This window comes from Chelonia mydas, chromosome 2, assembly GCF_015237465.2.
Source record: "Chelonia mydas isolate rCheMyd1 chromosome 2, rCheMyd1.pri.v2, whole genome shotgun sequence".
Taxonomy (NCBI): Eukaryota; Metazoa; Chordata; order Testudines; family Cheloniidae; genus Chelonia; species Chelonia mydas.
In genome coordinates, this window is record NC_057850.1 from 63,627,155 (window position 1) to 63,651,941 (window position 24,787).

The window sequence follows — 24,787 nt, forward strand, 5'->3', positions numbered from 1 at the left end:
GCATTATTATACAAATTGTTCCAGCACCCCTGCCCCCACCTCCCCTCTGCTTCTCCTGGGGTTCTTTCCCCTTCCCAATGCTGGGGGCTACAGCAGGCTCCCCACTCCCTTTCCAGGCTTGGGGACAGCTCCATGGGCTCTTCCCCCAACCCAGCAGCTGAAGGATGGAGGGGGAGGGGCAAAGGACCCAATCTGTTGCTCTCAGGAGGGGAGGAAAGAGAAGAGGAGAGGGAGAATGAGCTCTGATTGGTTGCTCTGCCCCTGGAGAAGGCCGTGAGGCAGATGGCCGATCAGAAGGTGGCTTCCCCTCTTCTTTCCCCCTCGCCTGCCCCCACTCCACAAGATTCACTGGAATGTGACGCATGCATAATATTTGAAAGGGACCTTGTCCTGGACAGCAGGAGTACAGAATGTGAACTGGCTTTGACACTAAATTAACATGAAATGGAAGGGGTCGAGAGTTCTTATGTTTTTCAAGAAAAATCCTGTGGCAAACCTGTTTGGGCCTGATGACGCGCCAACATGGCACAGCACACCAGTTGGGAAGCACTGCACTACAATACAGTGACTAACATACCATTACTTTCCCACAGAACCGCTGCCTCACTCAGGATGGGGTCTTGCATAGCGTGCAGACTATTGAGTATAGGATTCACACTGAATCCAAGCGATAAAATAGATATCAAAAAGCTGCCCCACTCCCAGAGCTCTGCCCAGCTTGTACACTGATGAGCCAAGGGCCCAGAAAAATAAATAGAGATGTGACCACATAACGGGAAACTGTCAATGCATATGCACAAGGAGGCAAAGATCAAGCTGTGCAGGTAGCCTTAATTTTACTATTTCTAGATATTTAGAACATAGCCATATTTTAAATACAAAAAAGTGAGAAAGAATCTTAACTTTGTAAATTCAGTCACTTAAAAGTTAGGAAGTGTCAGAATGAAGGTTGCCTGTGCAATCTTAATTTAGCCCCTTTGCGTGCATGTTTGCTAGAGCCTTTACTTACATGACCATATACTTCTCTCGCCATACAGGATCCCCTTCTCATTCAGAGCACAGGACAGGTAATGCTCATTGAATGAATCAGGATTGTGTAGTGAATGAGGCTGTTGTCTGTAGGACCCAAGCCCCTACTTGCTGTAGAAGTTCAAAGATGTAGAGAGAATGAGGGGAATTCACTGAGAAAAGAGGGACTTGTAGTTAGGCAGCTGAATGTCACTTAGGAGAACAGGGTTCTATTCCCAACTATGCCACTATTTCTTGGCAAACACAGTTTTCAAACCCACTAATTTTCATGGCCATGTTCATTTCTTGATGCCCAACTTCAGCCTGATTTTCACAATACTGAGCAAGGAAGTCAATGACAGCTGTGAATCTGGCACAGAACAGTCTGGTTTGGAGGAAAGAACAGAGGGGTCAGAGTGAGGAGGTTCCAAGTCCTGAATCTGGCTCTGCCACTGTATGAAATGTATAGCCAATGAAGTCCATTTTTGGTGCAAAGTTTTGATGGTATAAAGAAAAAAAGATATGGGGCAATACACTGAATATTGAGAATAAATACTGAATAGTTGCCTCATTCCCTCAGCATTAGGCAGAGAACCTGTGGAAAAAGACATATCATGTAATAAAAGACTATGTAGCATGCACATGCATGAGGAAACAATTAAGATTGCGTGAACATTGTTTTAACTTTGTAGTGCCGAATTTGCAATCCTAATAAAGTAGATTTTGTGTAACTAATTTACTAGTTTCTTTTAAAATACCCTACCAATTCCACTTCCTCAATCACCTGGATCTGAATCATGACCTTCAATGTATCAGCACAGAGCTCTGCACTAATAACCAACTACAATAGCAGGCAGCAGAAAGCTGCTCCCCCTGTGGATCAGCCACTAAATGAGAACAAGACACATCAAAACAGCAGGCTATAGACGTAAAAGTAGTCCCACTTAACAGACATGACTGAGCACAGCATAGATATGGCAGATTCTGAGAGACAGGGTGACTATATCTTATTTTGTGACTCTTGGGAGGATGAGAACAAATGGGAAAAGAGATGGACGGGGTCACAAATCACATTATATGGTGACTTATTTGTGTACATATAATAAAAACATTAGCGATGAGTAACTTCAGCTGAAAGATAGACATTGGTTCCCCCTTTTATTACCATTAGTTCTATTTCTGTGATTTGAATTTTTTTCTTTTAATAAAAGCAAATTATGGCAAAAGGTACAATAACTTTACAGTCTTTGAAAGTTTATACCAAAATTGTCCATTAGAAAGACCATTAGTCTGACCCATTGTAGTAATTTTTATGTTCCTAGTAAAAATCTGAGTTGAGTAAGCTATCATGAGAGAGGTTACTCAGAGATCCAACCAAAGAAACCACACAGGAAGTCAGTCTAGATGATCACAATGGTCCCTTCTGGCTTTAAAGTTTATGAGTCAATCTTCCCTTTAAAAAAAAAAAAAAAAAAGTTGAACTCTGACCATCGCTAAAATATTTTAGATATATAGTGATACTACTGTTTGCCTATATACAGTTCAATTTCTCAGTCATCACCCTCTTCCATGAGATGTACAAGCATATAGAAAAATTAAGTTTGACCATTTTGCTAAGAAATTAGCTTCCGAAGTCACCATTTACAAGGTTCTGTCTGGCATGGTACAATCGGCATATCATGTATACCATTATGGTGATCATATATTAAATATCCAAGAGCAACAAAGAAGCTATTTGCCTTAAATAGAAGGATCTTAATGTTGTGTTGAAGAGACTATTGGAAAAACAAGCAAAACTAACTTTTGACCAGACACACAGAAATATGAAGGGTGGGGAAAAAAAAAATGGTAAAACTAGACTGAAGCCTTGGTAACCATTATGAAGACAACTGAGAAACTACATTATTGTTCCTATCTTTGGGAACAAACATTTTACATTGTCACTTATACATGACACTAACTCTGGTTCATGCCGACTACAAGTATTAAGCAACTATAGCAATGTTTCATATGGACAAATAGTCTGGGAATAAAATACATAAATGTAGAGAATATTGATCTTTATTCATCCATAAACTTATTTTAAGTTTATTGCTTTTCATAACAGGTAGGCTTATCTTATATATTAAGCTATTTGATGCAAGGACTGTATGTATTTCAGTGTTTGTATAGCATCTTGTACAATAAGGCCCTGACCCTTACTGGGGCCTTTGGGCACTGCTGTAATATAAATATTACATAATTGAAAAATTTAGCTTGCTACCCACCGCAGCCAAAAAATAAGAAAAAAATTACTATTGCACCAGTAATAATCAAAGTGGGAGCTACCATATTAACGTCACTGATGTTAAAATCACTATATGAGCTCAGATCTATACCATCTTTCCTGAAAATCAGCTGACTCTGAAGACCACCTCAACTACAAAAAACAAATAAATTTAAAAAAACACTAAGAGGAAAAATTAAAGCCAACATCACAGTGGAAACAGATAGAATTAGTTATTAAATTGCAATGCGTATATGGAGAGGTCAAGTTCCAAAGTGACTTGCAGTATGTAGGTGGACAAGGGACCAAATATATACTGTGTGAAAAATCATCTTTATATAGACTTTTCAACAGTATTTTGAAAAACTGAGTCCTCCAGGGGAGTCCAAGGACAGCATCTCAATGGGAAATAGTATATTTCCCCCTTCCAGCTAGCTGGAAAGGGAGGCACACTATGTTTCCCCTATGGAACCTCTGGTACCAGTATGAAGGCCATTCCAATTTCATATTGAATCTAGCAAACGTGCACTCAAATTAAAAAAAAAAAAAAAAAAAAAACCACCAACCCTTGCTCCTACCTGCAACAAATTAGGAAGAGAGGAAACAGACTCCCTTTCCCGCTCTTCTTTTCCTGGTGTCTAAATTGCTCCTCTCTCACCTTTCCCTTGGATAAAATAATTACGTTCTCCAATAAGTCACATGATTTATACAGTGAAGTAACTGAGTAAGAAAGCAGCAAACATGAGTAGATAGTTTCATTTAGTTGTCAAAAAGTAGTTTTTATATTAAGTGCAAAATAGATGGGTTTTTGCATAGTAACTCTGCACGCACACACACAAAAAAGAGGGGAGCAAGCACTTTTTCCCCTTTAAAAATGGTTACTGATGGTGAACCCATACAGATTTCATTAACTCCATAATATTTTACAGAAGGATTAAAGGGGATGCAGAAGTCTGTGTTTACATTTATTGCCAGCTGGAAACAAAAGTATAAAGGAGTAGCTAGCATATAGTTTTTCAATGCTAAAAAAAGCAAATACCAGTTGTGCATATTTTTAAGTGTCAATATATTGTGGATGCAATTGTGTCATGTGTTTGAGATGCTGGTTTTAAAAAGAAAAATACTAGTTGTGCATAGTTTTACAAACTTAAAGAAGCAGAAGCAACAGCAAAGAGCTTTTTTCACATTTCCAGTCAAGTGTGTGCTTACAGTATAAGTTTCACTGTGTATCTGGAAGATGTAACTTTTTTCACATTTCCAGCCAAATGATTTATGTGTTTTTTTAATGTGTCACTTCCACCTGCCAATGCCCACTTTTAAGATATAGTGGGGATGGGGAAATATTACAGCATCTAGTTTATCAGTTTATATATTGTGACAAGAATCCCTTCATGTGATTTGATGCCATTTTCTATACAGAATCTAACGCTGCCATCATTAACCAAGACTGAATAATGCCCAAGAACTAGTTAAGGGTTCAATGATGCTGATTTATCAGTGTCCAAGAGGGTGGAGGCTTTACTGGCTAGCTAACTAAAAGACAAAATGCCTATCTTGTGGTGTGCCATCACAGTACAATTTTTGCAGCTGTTGGGACAAAAGTCGTCCAGATTTTTTTTAATTTTAAACTTGCATGCTTTTCAAACTTTTCTGCTGCTCCCATTTTAAATCATAAAGGAGTTGAACTAGAACTCCTTCTAATGAAAGTGCTTAGTACTTCAACCATTTCTTCAAGTACTGTCTACTACAGGGGTTCTCAAATTTCATTACATAGCGACCCCCTTCTGATAACAAGAATTACTACATGACTCCAGGAGAGGGGACTGAAGAATGAGCCCTGCACCCTGCGAAGGCGGGCCAAAGCCCAAGGACTTCACCCTCAAGCAATGGGGCTTGGGCTTCGGTTTCAGCTGTGGGGCTTGGGCGTTAGCCCCGGGCCCCAGCAAGTCTAATGCCAGCCCTGGCAAGCCCTTTAAAATGGGGTCGCGACCTGCAGTTTGAGAACTGCTGGTCTACTAAATTCGTTAGCTCACATTTTAATCACTCTAGTTCCATCACCTTTAAATATAAATATACAAGGTTTGAAACTCCTCCCTGACCAGCCTGGGGATTTAAAGTAATATGTTCTACAAACCTTTGCTCCTAAATCATGAATACTCGCTACTACAAAGCACTGTTTTCCATACACTAGGTCCTTTGCCATTATTCCTCTAAGGGGTTTTTAAGTTCCTGTCAACATCAGACTCAGTACTAGTGTACTGATCTCCCTTCCCTGTGACCCAGGGCAACTGCAAATTATAGAATCATAGGACTGGAAGGGACATGGAGAGGTCATCAAGTCCAGTCCCCTGAACTCATGGCAGGACTAAATATTATCTAGAGCTAGACCATCCCTGACAGGTGTTTGGAGATTTTTTAAGAGCAGATTAGACAATGATGGAGATTCCACATTATCTTAAATATGATGGTCACCAATGAAATTCTATTAATTTCTTTCAGTTAAATACATTTTGGGGTGTGAACAAAATTGATTCTTGTGAACAAAATTGACTGTATTTGGGATACTAGCTACAAGCCAAGTAGGGCTTTGCTGCACAAAACAGAGTCACAAAACAAAGGCACAAAACGGAAACAAAATTATGAAATTTGTATTTTGACAAAAGGGGAAGAAATGAAAACTTTCTGCAAGGTCCCCTTCCTGAGTTCTCTCAATTGCTTTCCAGGTTAAAAGAATCCATAGTCACAGCCTTTCAAAGCATTCATTTAGGAAAACGTCACTTCATTTCATATAATTAATAATGATATAACATTTATGTAGCACCTTATCCCAAAGGGTCCCAGAGAACTTCACAATCTTCACATAACAATCACTTTCCCTGCCACTAAAGTATAGCTCCTCAATGTTGTGCTTATACTACACGTTTCACACTGTATTTGGAAGATACTATAACTTTTTTCAGAAGTGTTTGCTTCAGATTCAGCACCCAACACACTATTCAGTTACTAAATGAAACAGCAATAGAGATAAATACTTTTTAGTGTGTGTATATATCTATCTCATACCTTATATTTAGATACTGGTCGTGCTATTTCTCTTCTTTGAAACACCCTTGAGATAAATCTAGTTACCTAGCTAATGTTAAGAAAGTAGTTTCTCAGAAAAAATACATTGAAGTAGTTGTTGTTTTCTGTAAAATTAGAATGTTATGTTTCTTTGAAAATATGTACATCACATAGAACAAATGAGCTCATTCAACTGTAGCTATCATAACCTCAAGGGCTAGAGATTTTCATTCAAGGTTGTACTATAACATTTTACATATGACAAAAAAGGGCCTCATTTTTAAGAGACCTCAATTCTAAACAATTAAATAAAATAAATTTACATTAATGCAATGTTATGGTTGAATTTTTCATATGCAGAGCCAGGAAAATCAAAGTTATGGCTCCCATGATAACCACAACTTGATTCAGTTGCATATTTATATTATATACTGAGACAATTTATGTCATAACCAATTTACAGTTGCTGTGGGAATTGTAACTGAATTTCCTGACTTTATACACAAAGTCCCAACCAAAATACAGTAGTCCATATTTTGGTGGGGGGGTTGTTTTTTTTTTTTTAATACAAGAATGGTACATTCACATTACCTTTTGCATGCTGCATGCCCCAGCAAATGGAACACACTACAGAGGGCACAAGAGGTACATGAGAAAGAGCACAGTATGATGGCCATACAGGCCACACCCATTGCATGATTTCCTAAAGAGGAGTATTCGGGGGCGCTGACAGAAAGAATGATCCACTTTAACCTGTTTACATTGTATTTCAATGTGTACATCTATAGTACCAGATTTCACTGTGGTGTAAGACTACTGGGTAAATAATGCCACGCTGGATCAATTTTCTTCCAATAAGTCAAAGACACTTGTCAATGATGAGTAAAATTGTGGGAAGTCTTAAAAATAAGCCATTGAAAGAATGAAATAAAAAGAATCACAAAATTAAAAGTGTAAAAAAACCCTCTCCCACAATGGAACTAAAACAAGTTTTTAAAAAAAACTGGCTATTTTTAAAAGGATACATGTGTATGTAAGGCACCTTAGGCATGAGAAATTTAACCGTAGAGTTGTTTTTTTCCCCAAAGTTCCAAGTGCCTTAGAAATAGGGCTTAAAATAAATATGCCTTAGCACTGTAGCAACACAAAACACAATTTAGTAACTGTTGTGACAAAATGACAAAAGGAAGTTCATAGTTAGAACAGATGGAGAAAACAGGATGGATTTATGAGTGAGAGCACATTATGTTTGAATTTCCTGCCTTTTACTGTGTGTCACAAATATAATATTGACTTTAAGTAATAGTGTGCATTTAGTATGCATGTTTTAAATAATGTTAATAGAAAAAATATTCTAGGTTTAAAAAAAATAAAAGACAACTCCACAAATGCGCCTTCTTTATTTCCACAAAGCTCCATTTTCAAGCCATACCTCAGTGCTTCAAGGATGCATCTAAGAATGTCACGCTTCAAAACATTGTAACATGGAATGAAACAATGACCCCCGAAGAGGTGAATAACATGCACTGGTACAATTCTGCCATTTATTTTCAGGCTCTAAAGGACTCTGTATAAAAAGTTACCCTAGTCTGAGAACAAATTTCACAGCAAGGTATGTTTTTATAGGTTCATTATAACCCCTTGGGAAAGAGTGGGCAGGGTTTGCATCAAAAATTCAGACAATCTTATATACACTATAATGTGAACAGTACATCTTGTCTAGATACTACCAAATACATATGCTGGTTCTCGCATATGATCTATTCCCAGACCAAAGCAACAAATTTTATATATACATACACACGTTTCAGATTATATATTTTTCAATATAGTTAAAGGATTAGGATTAGTAATTTAAAAGAATGTTGTTTAAACAAGTCTGAGGACAAGGGAATTCAAGTTGCACTTAAAATCAGGAAATATGTAAATAGACTAAAGATACTCCAAAAACACCTTGATTAATCAATGAAACATTTCCCAATTTAACAGCAGCTTAAAAGGGGCACTGTCAACTGAAAGTCAGTCTGAAAATGTTTTACCTACTATTCTTACAAGCAATACTTAAGATTACTATAGTAAAGAATATTAAGGTTAAATAAGATAAGCACTCAAAAGTTAGGAAATGCAAGAGTTAAGGTAGCCCATGCAACTTTGAATCAGCCCCCTTGAGTATGTGTGCATTTGGACAGTTTTATCAGACATTGCATATAAAACAGTAGCAAAGCCAGAAATAGAACCCAGCTCTGTTGATTCCTCACCCAGTGCCTTAAACACAGGAGAGAATCCTCTATTCTTTCAGCCCTCCATCAGATTCATTGTACATACTGAGCACTGAATGAGGCAATGGTCATTCAGCTCTACCAAGCATATGCACACGTGGGCAGAATTAAAGTGGAACGGCATTTGGCATTTCCTTATTTCTGAGGCCTGGTCTACACTGCCTAACTCTGTAAGCATCTACACTAAAATGTAGCTCCTACCAATGTAACTTGCCCACAACACCGACTTAACTCCGTGAGAGGTGTAGCACTTAAGTTGACGCAGTGTCTGGGTAGATACTGCGTTGCTTACATCGACTGTTGCTGTCTTTCAGAAGACATCCCACAATGCCCCACACCGACACTCACATCCAGTGCAAGCGCTCCTGGTAAGTTTGTGCACTGCTGACACAAGGAGCATAGTGTGGACATGTAAAACTGACTCAATTACTGCAGTGGCTGTAGATTGACAGAACTTAGGTTGACAATTTTGTAGTGTAGACATGACCCGAGTGCTTGAATTTACAAGTATGACATTCTTTAATCAGTATTGGACAAAAAAAATGAAGTTAACAAATTTTATCTGGAATCATTATTGAACTTCACAAGGGTCCTCAGGAGGGTTTGAGATCAAGACCTTTAGGTCCACAGCAGAGACATCTAGCACTTAAGCTGAAGTAGCAGCTTCACCAGTAGCAGTCAGTTAACTCTCTGAACCAGCCACTAATGAGGGGTAGGATACAAACTATGCCAGTTGCTTGTAAAATTATTTTCTAGACAAAAATGGAGTGTTAGGAATAGGAATTTCTAGGCTTTATGCTGCCTTGCAGAGCAAGGCATAATCTAATGATTACTGACACCAGAACCTAATAAATCTGGCATATCCATTCTGAAAGGCAGCATGACTGCAGATGAGACTTAGAGCTGTCTCTAATATGGCAGACCCAACTTCAGCTCCGATGTGATCTTGTGCAATCTCAGTTTACGCCCATTTTACAGATGAGGTTATGATACTTGCCTGCCTCCTAAATTAGGGGCAAGAACCCTTGCTCAACAACTGTGAAATATATAGAATACATACAAGTGTAAGAACTGAAATTAAAACTCTGCCTCCTCCAGGCTTTCAATCCAACATTCCTTCCCTTAAAAAAGAGAGGTGACTGCTTTTGCATATCAACAATAGCTCACACTAAGGCTGGGGAATATGCTCAGTGCAGATGGAAGGTTTAGAGCTGCAGCAAACCTCGAATAAGCATGCATAAATGGTGATTTTCAGAGGCTTATACATTGGCCAAATTTCTATGGATTTTCAAGATAGTAAAATGCATCTCTCACCCCATGAGCACATCCCTGACAAATTACAAAACCTACTTTAAATGAGGCAGTAAAGCTCTTCAAAGAAAGTATTTTTTAAAAACACTGGCAAAATACATATTTTCCCCTGGCCTTAATCTCATTATGGCTATGTCATAATTTGCTTAGATTTTTCTTAAAATATTCAGCCTGAAGCAGTGACCAAGCATGGAAAATTTCAGTCAAAATGGTCAAAGTTAGGCATAATTATAAGCAACTGAAAACAGGGGCTTGTAATGGAAAGTGTTAGGCAACCTAAACTATAAAACTGCATTTCATGTATATTTGACAGCATTTCTTGTATATTACGTTTCACCACTTCCCCTCTATAGCTAGTTTCCTACGTTTAGGTGTCTTCCCCCGACAAAGATATAAACACACAAAAAATACTAATTTCTGCAATTTCAGAAATTTTTAAAAAGGGGTTAAAGGGTAGGTGTAATACTTAAATACTTATGGTGGGATACTCAGAAAGTGCTCAGCGTTAAACTAATTCTGCTCCCAATGATGACACCAACATACTTTTCTAGAAAGTAGCAATAAGACAATTAAAATGTATAAAACACTAAGATCATTTGATGAAATGTGCTACGTAAATGCTAAGGCTTATTAACCCCATTGTAGCAGACATGAAAATACCATTATGAACTTAGGAAACCAGTTCAGAATAAAACTCACAGGTTCCTGCATGTATCTGTTCAGTCCACTAGACAAAACTAACTAGTCTCTCAGTAAACTTACAAAGACTGACCAAATATTGGTCGCACAGGTTATGTCTAGACCAGGGATGGGCAAACTATGGCCCGGGGGCTGGATCTGGCCCTTCAGACATTTGAGCTCCCGCCAAGGAGCGGGGTCTGGGGCTTGCCCCACTCCAGTGCTCCAGCCGGGGAGCAGGGTTGGGAGCTTAGCCTGCTCCGTGCGTGCCATGGATCCGCACGGCTCCCAGAAGCAGCGGCATTTCACCCTCTGGCTCCTACGCCTAGGGGCAGCCAGGGAGCTCCACACGATGCCTCTGCCCCAAGCACTGCCCCCACAGCTCCCACTGGCCAGGAACTGAGGACAATGGGAGCTGCAGGGGCGACACCTGCGGACAGGGCAGCATGCAGAGCATCCTGGCTGCGCCGCCACATCGGAGCCGGAGGGGGGACATGCCGCTGCTTATGGGAGCTGCTTGAGGTAAGTGCTGCCAGGAGCCTGCACACCTGACCCCCTCACATGCCCCAGCACCAACCCCACGCTCTGAACCCCTTAGTCCCAGTCCAGAATACCCTCCTGCACCCCCAACCCCTCATCCCCCCCCCCCCCCCAAGAGCCCATATCCCCAGCTGGACCCCTAACCCCCCCACCCCCTCCTGCATTGTGAACTCCTCATTTCTGACCTGCACCCCCAGCCAGAGCCCTCACCCCCTCCCACATCCCAACCCCCAATTTCGTGAGCATTCATGGCCCACTATACCATTTGCATACCCAGATGTGGCCCTTGGACCAAAAAGTTTGCCCACCCCGGTCTAGACTATAACTGGGAGGTGTGATTGCAGTATGTACAGACATATCTGAGCTAGCTTTGGTCAAATTAAAGTTTTACACAAAGTTCAAGGGTAGTATATGGTCTTTACATAGTAGCTCAAGCTTTTGTTTTTTATTTGTTCGTTGCCTTGTCACATTCGGCATTGTGCAAAGGAAAAATATCCTCACTGCTATTTTTCCTGTTTGTCTCTCTCCCTCTTCCTTCCTCAGCATTTCTTGCAGCAATTTCCATCCCCAGGAGCTTCACTCCCACTAGCTTCCTCCTTTCATCCATTAAATAGTTAATCTACATTAAAAATTACTGGGGAGCAGAGTTGTTCATACCTCTGAGTCATTGTTTCAGGCTCAGTGCAGACTCAAGACATCACCACTGCATTGATTTACACTTGGAAGCTTATCTACACTAGGAGAATGGCTAGGAGTTTTCTTTTTATTTTATACCTGAATCTGAGCTTGCCATGCACGCCACAAATGCATCCCAGACTAGACCTGGTCCCAGTGCTGGATGTTTTACAGTCAGGCTTTGGGGCTCCCAAAGCCCATTAAAGCAAACACAGCTAAAGTGTTCACTCTGAATACAATTAAAGCCACCAGTCCTCACTGAGAGTAACAACAGAAGCTTGTAACTTCAAGTTCCAGTCATTGGAGATATGACAAGCCAAAAATGTTAGCTTTATCTTTTAATTGGACCAACTTCTGTTGGTGAAAGAAACAAGCTTTCAAGCTCCACAGAGAACTTCTTCAGGTCTTCATGGCTATCACAACATTGCAAACAGAAAACTAATCAGGAGTTAAAAACCTCATTAAGAACTCATCTCAAATACACCTTGTCTACTTTGCCTCAAGCTTTCCAGAAGATTTCTACTCTACCATAAGTGCACAGACATAAGCTTTGGTTTTGAAAACATAAAGGAGGAGGGAAAGACCAAGTGGACTTTTAATGGAAAACTAGGGCTTAATCCTAACTGAGAAGTGTCTGTCCATAACACTGTAATCAATTTGTGTATCTACACAAAACAGCTGCTTGTCATTTGAAGAACCTAGCCCTTTAGAATAGTCTTGAAAATTACATCAAAACTATAGAAGCATTCTGTGTAAGATACACAGCACAAAAATTCCTCTAAGTAATTTATATAAGATGTTCATCCCTTCCTTGAGTGAAGTATAAATGTGTTTAAGTATAACTGTCAATTTCTATTACTCTGGAGAACAGTGACAGCATAATATTAAAACTACTCAGTTACTCTCACTGATATTTTACTTCATCCAGTATCATTTCATGATTTCCGCATCCTTTTTAACCTAAGGAATGTTTGATATGATGCGAGTTGTATTACATTTGTTTATTTCAATATAAAGCTTTAGACTTGCACTAGAAGATAGCCCGAGTCAGTATAATAGCAATAAACATCTGATGAGACCATGCTGAGAAGTTTCATAGGATACAAATTATTCCTAGATACACTCATTTTATTTTTTCATTAGTCTCATTACATTGGGCAAATTTACAGGTGTGAATAATTGACACCATTGTAAGTGATTGCTAATTTGATAAAGTTTGTGATATTCAGGTTGACTCACAGACTTGAGAAGTCCAACTGAGGACTTGAGGTTTTACCAAAATAGGAACTGCAAGGAAAGGATCAGTGAGATAATAGAAGCATCTTTTTTGTGAAGAGGTAATGAAGAAGTATATCAGCTTAGGCAAGGCATTTTACACGTGATTAAATCTTCAGGTTTCTCATCCCTCTATCCAAAAAGAGATGAATTTTGTCTTCACACACCATCTTAAAAACAACACAACTGAAGTCTAACTTGATATTAAAGTGCCTTTAGAGCACTCATATCCTCACTAACTGCAACCAATTATGGTTTAAAAAAATAAAATATATGCGGTCGTGAGCTAAGATTACTCTTCTAACTGCAAAGCTCAGGAAACAGATTCTGATCCCACCAATAGCATCCCTGCCTAATGCATGTACTGATGTTCATATAACTGTATTGAAAGCTACAGAACTATTTACTATAGTAAAAGACAGAATACACTATGTATGACATGTCTATAGTTTAGGACAGGGGTTGGCAACCTTTCAGAAGTGGTGTGCCAAGTCTTCATTTATTCACTCTAATTTAAGGTTTCGCGTGCCAGTAATACATGTTAACATTTTTAGAAGGTCTCTTTCTATAAGTCTATAATATATAATTAAACTATTGTTGAATGTAAAGTAAATAAGGTTTTTAAAATTTTTAAACAGCTTCATTTAAATTAAAATGCAGAGCCCCCTGGACCGGTGGCCAGGATCCGGGCAGTGAGAGTGCCAGTGAAAATCAGCTCGCATGACACCTTTAGCATGCGTGCCATAGGTTGCCTACCCCTGGTTTAGGCACTCAGATTTCCTAGTGTATGAGAAGTTTTTGCAATAGATGTCAGATTAAGAAAAGCCTTAAGACAAAGTTAACTAGAAGTAGAAGATAATGCAATTAAACAGAAAAAACTGCTACAATTTTCACACTAAATGAAAAACTTGGCAATGAACAAAAAAATGACAACCAAATTAGCTACCGTAACTATAAAGGCAACAGCTTAAAGGACCATAAATTTCACAAAAGGCTTTATCATTAAGATTATAAAAACCCATGTTCCTGATCAGCAATCTTGCCAATTTTTCCTTAACACAAGAAGCAAAGAGTTCTCTTTTGAAGCCATCACCACTATTAAATATATTACAAGAGGATGACATCCATGCTCTCCAAAAACCCCAAGGAAAGTATTTGGAGACAGAGAGCAAGCCCACAAATGGCAAGTTATGTTTCCCTATCCCAGTAAGAGTTTGACCTGAATCTCTAGTTTCTTAGGTTTCCAGACCAGTGCTTTTTTCCCCCTCCCCTCAGTGGATAGATTTGCTGAACTTTGTGAAAGACTGCCTACTGTAGATATGCCATTTCACTTGCGAAATGAGAAGTGAACATGTATCAAACATATCACTCCCACTGAGGAACTGGACTGTTTACAGTAGCAAAATGGGCAGCTGAGCTGCAAGAACCCTTGACTTGATATTCACTCTGCTGAAGTTCAAGGCATGCTTTCTCTCTATTTGTTTAGTGTCTGCATCAAGGAAACGCACCCGGTCCAAAAACTCTATGTCCATTTCCACTATTCAACCTTAAGCACCGAGCACAGACAAGTGGCTTTTCTGATCTGTGAAACCTAACAATCTTTTTCACATAAAAATTGTTCTCAGACCATAGATCTGATCTAGTACTTTACCCAACATTCCTCCAGTACCCAACCTTTCTAAAAACTTCTCTCAACACTGAACAACAGTCTCTCTCTAGTCTATTTTCTTTTCTATTTCTTGAAAAATAGTCTTCTCAATATTCAGTCACTTTAGCAGGTTTCTAATAAAAAAAGCCACCATAAAAATACATTTTTTCCAGGTTTGACTTTTCCTCTTATCTCTTTAGCCTCAATGCAGCCATCAACACATGACTCCAGGACAACCCTGCTCCCTCAAACTAGGGGTGATGCTGTTATAGTTCTGCTTCTATTTAACAAACCATTCTTTCCAATGGCAGTTCCACTTCTCTGACAAGACTCCTTCTGTATGAAATACCACAACATTCAAATCTTTATCCTCTTTTTTCTAGGTAACATTTTTTTTTTGAGGGGGAGGGGAAGGAAGAGGAGTTACTACACTTTTCTTGTCAAGTAGAGCTCTAGCAGCAGCAGTATGAAACACATGAATTTCTTTTAAAATATCACTTCCTCTTCTGAGGAAGCAGAAGAACTTAAGAATCCTGTAACTGTGACTTTTCTATAGAGAAGTAAAAAGGTATAGCCCTGTGGAAATCAAGAAATGGAGGAAGGCAAGAAGAAACTAAAAAAAGTCTGCTTATCTGTCTCCCAGACTAAGACAGGAAGGCTGAACCAAACAGAGGAGAAAACAACTCTGCCCGCTTCCTCTAGTAGCCAGGTGAGCTCAATATTTAGCAGCCTCTTAAAAGAGAAGCTAACATGAAAGAGTGGAGTTATCCAGCACACCTCTCCCAGACTTGTTAAGTCTCCCGCACCAGCAAGGTGCTCCTGTTTCTAGCCGCTTTCTAAATTGGTCCTGCTTAGGAGCTTAAATCAAGTGATTTAGAGAGCTGATGAGAAACTTTAAGGCTCAATCTCTGCCATCAAGGCTGCTTGAGGCAGGATCTGGACTGTAGACATACAGGAGCCGGTGAGCAGTAACCAGGAATCAGCAGCCAGGGCCAGAGTTCCCCCAACCAGGGGGTAAGGGGCAAAGAGCAACCCCAAACAGCCATCTTAGCAGCATAGCCAAACTATCTCCCAGCTCATGACAGAAAGCAGATACCCTCCTTCTAACCCAGGACAAGAAGCAGCCTGCACCAGGGGCTAGCAATTCTTCATCACTCCAGGATATGGAAAAACTAGGGGCAGAGCCTCTGGTAACCACCAGATTTACCTAGATATCAACTTAGGGAAGATTCCAGAGACAGCTATGAGCACAGCATTTCCTACACTCCTAAAGCTTGTTCCATGCTAGTTTTGTTAGTTCTGGTTATCAGGATATTTGCTATCATATACATAAATAAGGCAATACATATCACTGAATACAAAAGTTAGAGTCATTTCTCCAAGATCTCCACACTTCTAACTTTCAGCTTTAACAGGTATGCTCTCCTATCTAAGCAAGTCTGGGGGTTTCAGGAAGATAGGGGAGCTACATACTGAACTATAAACTAGAGAAGTGCTTCTCAAGCTATCTGATGAGGGTGACTGGCAATTTTTTTTTTCTTATGTGCGCACAGATGAGCAGCCAATGGTTCGCGGACCACCACTTTGAGTAGCACTGAACTAGAGCACAGTCCTTGGAGCCCAGTAGTTCACCATATCTATCTAGGATTTTACACCACACCCCATCACAATATCTGAACAGCTCTTACCCTTATGCCTCCCCCCCACCCCACCATCTTTTGAATCTGTCTCTAATAAGTATTTGATAGTTTTCAATTCAAGATCTCTCCCCGATGATCTTACTTTCACCTTTATGCTCATACTAAACCACCCCCTCATCACCTTTAAAATGACTCCTCTCTGTCCTCTCTCTGCCAGTCTCTACCTAGTAAACTTGTAGTTTTGTGTCAACTTCCATCAGATAGGTGGATTAATAATCTCTCTTTGTCAGAAAGAACACCTTGAGAGACAAATTACCCTCAGCTCTGATCTTCCACTTGCTGAAACAATGAAAAGTGGAGGCATTCCGACTTTGAATTCTCATCCTCTCAACACAGAGATAGTGAGATTTGAAGGTTTAGAGTAGCATTCTCTCCCATGTATTGCACAGCCTCATCTCTACCTCTGATGAAATTCTTATCCTTTTATTTCCTTTTTGCACTGATCATCATAACCTCTCCATGGCCTTCTCAAGTCCCAGTTCTTTAGGCTCCAGCATTTGCAGAATGCCACTTCCTGCATTATCTCTTACAAAGAATGCCTACGGGCTCCTCAACACATACAAGTCAGCCCCATTCCTGTGCAAATCCACAAGCTCCCTATTTCAAGATTAGGGCACAACTCCCCTTACTAAAATCCTCTTTGGACTTACTCCAGTCCCTTATCTACTTTGTCTCTATTATCTCTCATGGAGGCTAGAGGAGTTAAGGCTCTAGTAAGTCTCCAGAAAAACATCAACTGTCCAAGTACCTTCTTCCTTATACCTCCTATCACATGGAACAGCATTCCTGTATCAACATAATTATTTCTATCTTATTTAAAATCTCACCTGCATACATTTTCCCCTTGCCTCCACTTCTTAACTAACAACTTCTCCAATCCACTATTTTAACTCTCAAGAATTCTAGGATAGAGTTTTCATGAAATGTACAACACAAAATAAAGCTTAACCTGTAAAGCCCTAAAATATTGAAAACACTTTCCTATTCAAAAATGCATGAATAATTATGACTGCAACTTTCTGAAATATATAAAGTGATCAAGTTGAGCTATTCTGGCATTTTAGAGATAACACATTTCCACTCTTTGGGTCAGAGTTTGGGTTCTAAACTTTGACTTTGGTGGGCTTTGGATCAGACTGTTGGTTTACACCAGTCAGAAGTTCCCTTACATCTCAGGGACAAAGAAAGATTATTAGGAATTGAGGTGCTTGATTATTTTTGCAACAAATCTTCATTATCTGACCCTAGCCAAACAAAAAAACAAAAAAACAATGCCATCAAGCAAACAAAGTAGCATAAACTGGGAGGTTTGACAAAGGACTTTTCAATGAAAATGTAAGAGGAGTGGTTCAGTCTTGAGAGAAACACAAAGGAGGTATTACAGGTATATTTTAAAATGACAGCTGTGTTAAAATTGATACGAGATCTAATTTCTACCTACAGCAAAGTTTACTACACTTTGCTTCATAAAACATTTAGTTTTAATAGTAGGAGTGAAATACCAAATGAGATATTTTAAAAAAAAAAAGTATGGAGTTTGAATTGTCTACAAAAAAAATTTGCATATAAGGCAATTTATTGCCTAATTTGACTACTAGAGCAAAGTTTAATGGACAAATACCTGTTGAAATCATGAGATCACTATTATTTACAATGTATAACTTAAAAAGTAAACAACAATATTACAGACTAGAAGGTTTTAAAAAGTTATTCAGCACTGCTTTCTCCACTGGTTATTCACAGGAAGGCAACTTTTAATCATAGTGAAGTGGGCCCATATTTCAACGAACTCTGAACAAAATAACCACTAGGATCAAGGCTATATATGGTGACACTTAATTTTCCTCACCGAACCATTAGGAAGAAGGCAGACATTTTGGCTGCACTGACTTTTTCCAGACAATTGATTCTTGAAGTTATTTATTCCCCACCATTCCCCTTAAGGCCCTCTCATTACAGCAACTGTCTCTATGTCAGAGGAAGGTTGGATACAGCTCCCTCCAAAGCCAGGCAACCCCACACCGAAAATACCTACTGGGGTCACAACACCACAAAGTGCTCCCTAGTTCATGACAAAAGGGGCTTGTGGTCAGCTCCCAAACAGGGATGCTGGACCAATTTGTATAGTGAGGGTGCTGAGAACCATTGAACCAAACTGTAAAGTCTGTATATAACAGAATCCACTTTAAGCCAGGGGGAATGGTGCACCCCCAGCACCTCTAGTTCCAGCACCTATACTCCCAAATGCCAATCAATTTTCAAAGCAGAGAGTTCTGATACCACTAATCTGACCTATTGTTAAATGAGTGGTCTTGCTTATTTTTCCCCATTTTTAAATTAAGATGCATCCTTAAAAGTTTCTCTGCCATCAGTCTGTGTTTCCAAGTTTTAAGAAAAGCACACTATTTGATATAAACCTGGAGAAGGAAAAAGAATGAACATTATGTTCAGAAACAGCTGTGGAACAGTATGCATGAAATTAAAGAGGTCAGAAGCTTAGGGATAATCAGCTCCTACCTGATTTTTCTCTAGATGCATATTTACAGCTTTAAAAACAAAACAAAAAGATCATGGTTAGAAGGTAGGAATTAATCAGTTTCTGTATACTTAAGAACATCCTTAAGAGCTTTGTCATCATATTGAGACCCTTGGAATGTATTCTCTATGGGACAGAAAGCTTCTTATTGAATAGAATAATTATTTAGAAAATAGTGGAGAATAAAGGCATTTCAGTTTGTAACCAAGTGATGTATTTTCACTCTGAGAAATCCATGGTAAAATAAAGAGTGACAGAAAGTTAGATTATATGTATGGAAACAAAACAAAAACTTCATTCAAGTTTTAGCACCTTGCCAGAAGCGTTCTAAAAAAATAACGTTACATATCCTGTAGCTGCTGCTCTGCAACAAGTTATCCATCTCTCTGCAACAAAGGATCCTAAAACCAGATTAGGTCTCCTTAGAATAAATTGTTTTCTTCTTCTTAACTTTGGTAGCATTCCAGCAACAGTAATCTTAAATCTTAGCTCAAATAAGTTATATTAGGGAGAGTCTTTATAGCAAGTGTCCTATTTATGGGAGTATGATTGGTTGGGAAATAAGGGAAGAGGATGCATTCAGGAAGAAGTTGGAATCTGCCACAGATGGAACTAGGTAGTGGCAGCAGATTAATGCAACAGACTTTTGCCTCTTTGGAGAACAGATTAAAATGGAAATTAAAGTCTCATCTACATAAGAAAGTTTTACCAGCATAACTAAATCAGTTTAGTACCGTTTTCATATTGTAGGCAAGGCCTAAGCCACACGAGTATAAAGTATGCGGTTTCATCCATATTGCCTCTGAGCATCACTAAACCATTCCCTAATCCAGAACAATTGGTAATCTAGCCACAGGAACGGCATAGGAGAGGGGTTGCAAGACAAGAATGAGGTATGTTTGTAGAGATTGGGGAAACCTGCTGTGCAACTGCTCCACACCACCAGCCCCAACTTGATCCAGACAGCCTCATTTGTGAGCACTAAATTCACCCATTCAAACATTCAGCAGATTTTAAAAGCCTTCCATCTGGAAATTAATTGACAGATATACTACCTACAGGAAATGAAGGCTAAAGATTTGGAATAGAATTAAAGGCACTTACATGTTTGTTTCCCCCCTTCCCCATCTTTCAGGCCCCTTCTTCCCTCTTCACACACACTGCTTCAACTTGTCATATCAGAATTTAGATAGAAATAGCCAGTATCAGACAATATAATATGGTCATGCCAATCCAAAGAGTCACAATGAAAGATTTAGGAGGTTCTCTTGAAATACTAATTATTATTTGTAATGCTTTCTTATTAAGGCTTTTTCCCTTTACAGATGCACAAAAATAAAATCTGTTTTTCCACACCGTCTCCTTATACTTAAGACCGTCTTTAGATATACTTTAGACTGTCTTTAGGGCCAAGACCATTTCCATTGAACAACTGAAGTTTAGGGCCTTCTTAGCAGTGACTTACTTTGTACTCGTACACAGCTTTATTTTTGGCACTTTATATTTATAAAAATGGTGTAACATCTTCAGTCAAATCAAAATTGGCCTATACAAAATTCCAGCATGGTGGCAGATAGCTTGAAAATATCTGAAGTTAATATGAAATAGCTAAAAATATTTGTAATGTACCATAAGTGAAATTAAGTATTTAGATAATTTCTAATATATGATAATCATAGATCAAGGTTGTAAACCTTATTTAAACTTTTAGATTGAAAATATCTACTTTGGAAAAGTTAGTGTATGTGCTATTTGATATAACCCTTCAATATTTTATAAAATAGCTGTACTATACAGTTTGCACATTCAGTAGAGAGAGAAAAAATACACATTCCAGTGCTATTTAAAAACTAATTTCACACATTCATAGTAATAAGTATTTCAATGGACGTCACCAAAACCATAATAAAGTTTAGCCTGCTATTTGTGTACTTTGATTTCAGTAAGCAGGATTTCAGTATCTTTTTATAAATTAATATTTCTGTTATATCATTCCTCTACACACTAACATTTCATAAAAGGATTAATATCCTATCCAAATGTTTACTCACTTTCATCAAAACTTTGTTTAATAGCTAGACAGGTAGTAAACTTGTGTGTGTGTGTGTTCTAAATTAAGAGTAAGCAAGTTTTTCTACTGTTTAAACCAATTAATTTGAATTTTAAAAAATTAAAAGGCATACCATTACAGTGTTAAATAGCTAGTGAGAAGCTTGGTCAAGTGTGTTTATCCAGTTGATAGCAATGCAGGTTTAACTGACTAAAGGATTCAATCATAAAGGATATAGTTTAGAACTAAGTATCTCTGGGAAAATGTCTTTTTTAAATTAAAGTGTTTGTAAGGTTTAAAGGAACTAAAAATAAGCCGCTAAAATAAAGTTAAGTGTAAACCAGGACAGACTTTATGAACATTTGTGGCATTATCCATTTCTATCTAAAAGTAAAACGATTGTTCTGTTTTCCAAAACTAGTGTTTGAAACGTCAAATAATGTTGTTCTCAGAGAAAGTAACTGTCATCTCCAAGAAGATATGGTATTATTTAACTGAGAAAAGTTAAACTACGTAGTATCTATCTAGCACCTTTATAATGCCATATAAATATCAAAAGAAAACAAGTAACATGCCCACTTTATCCTCTCAGCTAGAGATATAAATGGTAAGAATGTCAACATTGCTCCCATCACCTGTTACAAACCTCAGAAACAAATGGTTAATTTCCCAATGTACTGCAGGTTATTTTGAAGGGAACTACTGCGATTTTTCTCCTATTGTTTAAACAGAGCAATTCTCTCTCCTAAAATAACCCCTATCTAGCTGTCTCACCACAGTTAAGTTCTTAAGCCAGCCGGTTGTTTAGCATGTGTTATACAAAGCAACATGATTTTTTAAAGGAAAATTTTCTTGAAAACTTTTTGATGAAGAAACTACAGAGCTTAGAAGTTCCTCTCTCTGCTGTGCTTAGTGATGCAAAAGAGTCCTGCAACGTGCCCCAACCATCCAGCTACATTTAGCTTTCAGCCTTTTTATTATCACTGTCAATGAATGGGCCCCAGTCAAATTAAAGCTGCCATTTTAGGTTAAAGACTGGAGAGTCTCTGTTGTGCAACAGCAAGACAAAAACACTCCAAACGACAGATGCAGCATTCTCTCTGGAAAATAATGGATTTCAACTTTTATAAAAATAATTACTGGTCATGCTTTTAATATGAATTATATATTGATACTCACACATTACTGCAAACTAACGGGATTTATAATTGGGATAAATCAGCTACCCATGCTGCTAAGGTCATAGTCATTAAGATTTTTTTTGCCGTCGTTAGAATGGATGATCTGTGAGGAAATGAACAGAAACATTTTTGTTCAACTTGTTTCTTTGTATCTCCCTTAGTCCCATATACCACGATAGAAAATGACAAACAGTTCCCTGAAAGCCATCCTTTACTACAAACATCACTCAGATTTTACTTTCATCAAAGTAAAATCTAGGCTCACATATACACAGAAAGAAACTTATTGCCCTGAGGAGTTTTTTTTGATATTCCCCAAACCAAAATCCACACGAGATCAAGTAACTGAAAAGGCTCGCACAAACGAAAAATCCAGCCTAAATGTAGTGAGAAGGCACATTCAGTACCTTCCCAAACCAAAACAAAGATAGAAAGTGGAGCAAGTACGTGGAGAGTTGTGGGGGGTATCCAACAATCTCTTAGTAATTCAAAGAGAACTCCCCGTGCATTGCTACTTTTCTTTTGTCCATTGTCCGTTTTAAAAACTAGTTTAAACCAAGGGGTAAGTGGAGTGTAAAAGTGATCTAAAGAAACTCGTCCGATTTACAGCATGTGCACGAAAGTGACCCCCTTCCCCAGAACCGAGTGGCCCCTAAAATAACAGAACCAGCAGTTCGGGGGGTACCCCAGAGTGTGAGAGGGTGTCCCCTTATGTAATGCTATCAGGATAAATGAATGCAACGTAATGATGGCTGCTCATTGCCTGCAGCTCCTTCTCCCTGACTCTAACCAACAACCTTCCCTCCGCCCCCCCTTCAGCCCCCCCCCCCCCCCCAGTGTCCGCTTCCCACTTCCACCAGCCCCCCATTCAGTACCCAACCCCGCCGCAGCAACCACCCCAGCCCTCAGCAGAGCAGGGTGAACCAGAGAGACAGAGAGAATCGCCTGCCAGCCCCATTTCCCTGTGTGAATCAAACACAAACAACCCCCCCCCCCTCCTTCCCTGACCGCTTGGCCTCAAACCACCTTTTCCGCTCACCCACAAAATGGCCTTGATTTCAGGGGGAGCAGCCCCAGCTCGTGTGCGCTCTACCCAGCGCTCCGCTCCGTACCCAGCCTGGGGAGGGGGCCGGGGTAGGAAGGGGAGGCGAGTTGGTTCGCAGGGTTAAGTCTCTATTATGCAGGCGCCGCCAGCACCAGTCCAGCTCGCGTTAGGTAGTGTCTCTCCCCCACCCCCTTCTCTTTCTTCTCCGGCTGTTGGAAGCAGCCGGGAGCCCCCTCGCCTGCCGGCCTCCCCTCCCCCGATCCCCTGCGTGTGACTCTCCCCCTCCCCTCCCGGGCAGAGACCCCCGGCGGCACCTCGTGTTCCCCCACCCGCACACTCCCGGCCTCCCCGGGGGGCTCCCCCGCGTCCGGGCTCCATGTGCCCGCGCCGAGCCCCAGGGACCGCGGGTGGGGGCGGGGGGGCTCCCTCACTTTGTTAGCGCTTGTTGTGCTGCCGGCGCCGGGAGCAGACAGCGTGGTCAGCGCTCCCCGGAGGGAGCCGCTCTCCCCGCGGCTCGGGCCCCCGCCTCGCCGCTCCCTCCCTCTCTCGCGCAGTTTCACCCAACTTTTCCCCGGTTTCCATCGCCCTCCAAACTTGCGGAGCGGGCGGGGGGCCGGCCGGGCGGGCCGCCGGCCGGGCGGGCCGCCCCCCTACCCCCGGCGCACAACAAAAAGCCCTTTGCCCGTGGGGCAGCGCCCCGCCGAGACCGCGCGGCCCCACGCGGGGGTGCCCCGGAGGGAGGGGCGCTGACACCCCGCTCCCAGGGGGGCAGGGACCTGCCGCGGGTCTCGCCCCCCCCCGGCCAATCCGGCCCCCAGCCCGCCCGCCGCGCGGGGTCACTCACCGGGTCAGCGCAGGGCTGGCTGGGCTCGGTGTCCCCCGCTCGCTCCCTCGCTGCCCGCTGCCGAGGGGCCGGGGAGGAGGAGGGGACACGCTCCGGAGTTGGTGCCGCTGCCCGGGGCTGCGGCGGGGCTCGCACGCCCGGCGGAGTTGCTCCCTGGCGCCGGGAGTGCGGGGGGTGGGGGCGGAGGAGGTTCCTGCCCGAGGTCAGCGCGGGTCTGGGGCCGTGTCGGGCTCTCCGCCGGGTCCCGGCTCCGCTCCGCTCCTTTGTGTAATTTTCACTCGATTCAAGTTTAATCCGATAGTTCCCGAGCGCGTCCGCAGGAGCCGAGCGAGACACCAACCAGCCAGCCAGGCGGCTGCCGCTGCTGCTGCTGCTACCGCCCCCCTCCCGCCGCCACAAGGCGCGCCCCCGACACCGCCCCCTCCCCGGGGGCGAGCGCGCCCGCAGGCCCCGCCCATGCCCTACACGTCACCACCCAAGCCTGGCATAATTTATGCAAGAATCCAGCCCCGCTCGGGGGGAGAGGGGTCACTAACCTCTCCCCCGCGCCTCGCCAGGGCTTCCTCCCCCGCCGCGCCGGGCCTGCTGCTCCTCGGGAGCTGCTGGCCGGCGACGGGGGGCTAAGGCGCTGCCCCGGCGCAGGGCACCCAGAGCCCACTCCCAGCTCCCCCACGCAGCCAGCCGCGGG

General features: G+C 41.1%; 1 protein-coding gene across 3 annotated transcripts in view; it reads right to left on the minus strand.

The window, feature by feature from the left end:
* CHD7 (chromodomain helicase DNA binding protein 7) overlaps window positions 1-24,548 on the minus strand; it is a 185,664-nt gene extending 161,116 nt beyond the window's left edge. Inside the window, exons 1-2 of one of the 3 annotated variants that reach the window (XM_037892563.2) lie at window positions 24,100-24,548; window positions 22,209-22,313 (exon numbers count right to left, since the gene is read on the minus strand). The gene's annotated coding sequence lies outside the window, so the exon portion shown is untranslated. The remainder of the gene's footprint in view (window positions 1-22,208; window positions 22,314-24,099) is intronic. The other 2 variants (XM_037892564.2, XM_043539584.1) reach the window with 2 other exon arrangements.
* Window positions 24,549-24,787: the final 239 nt, after the last annotated feature.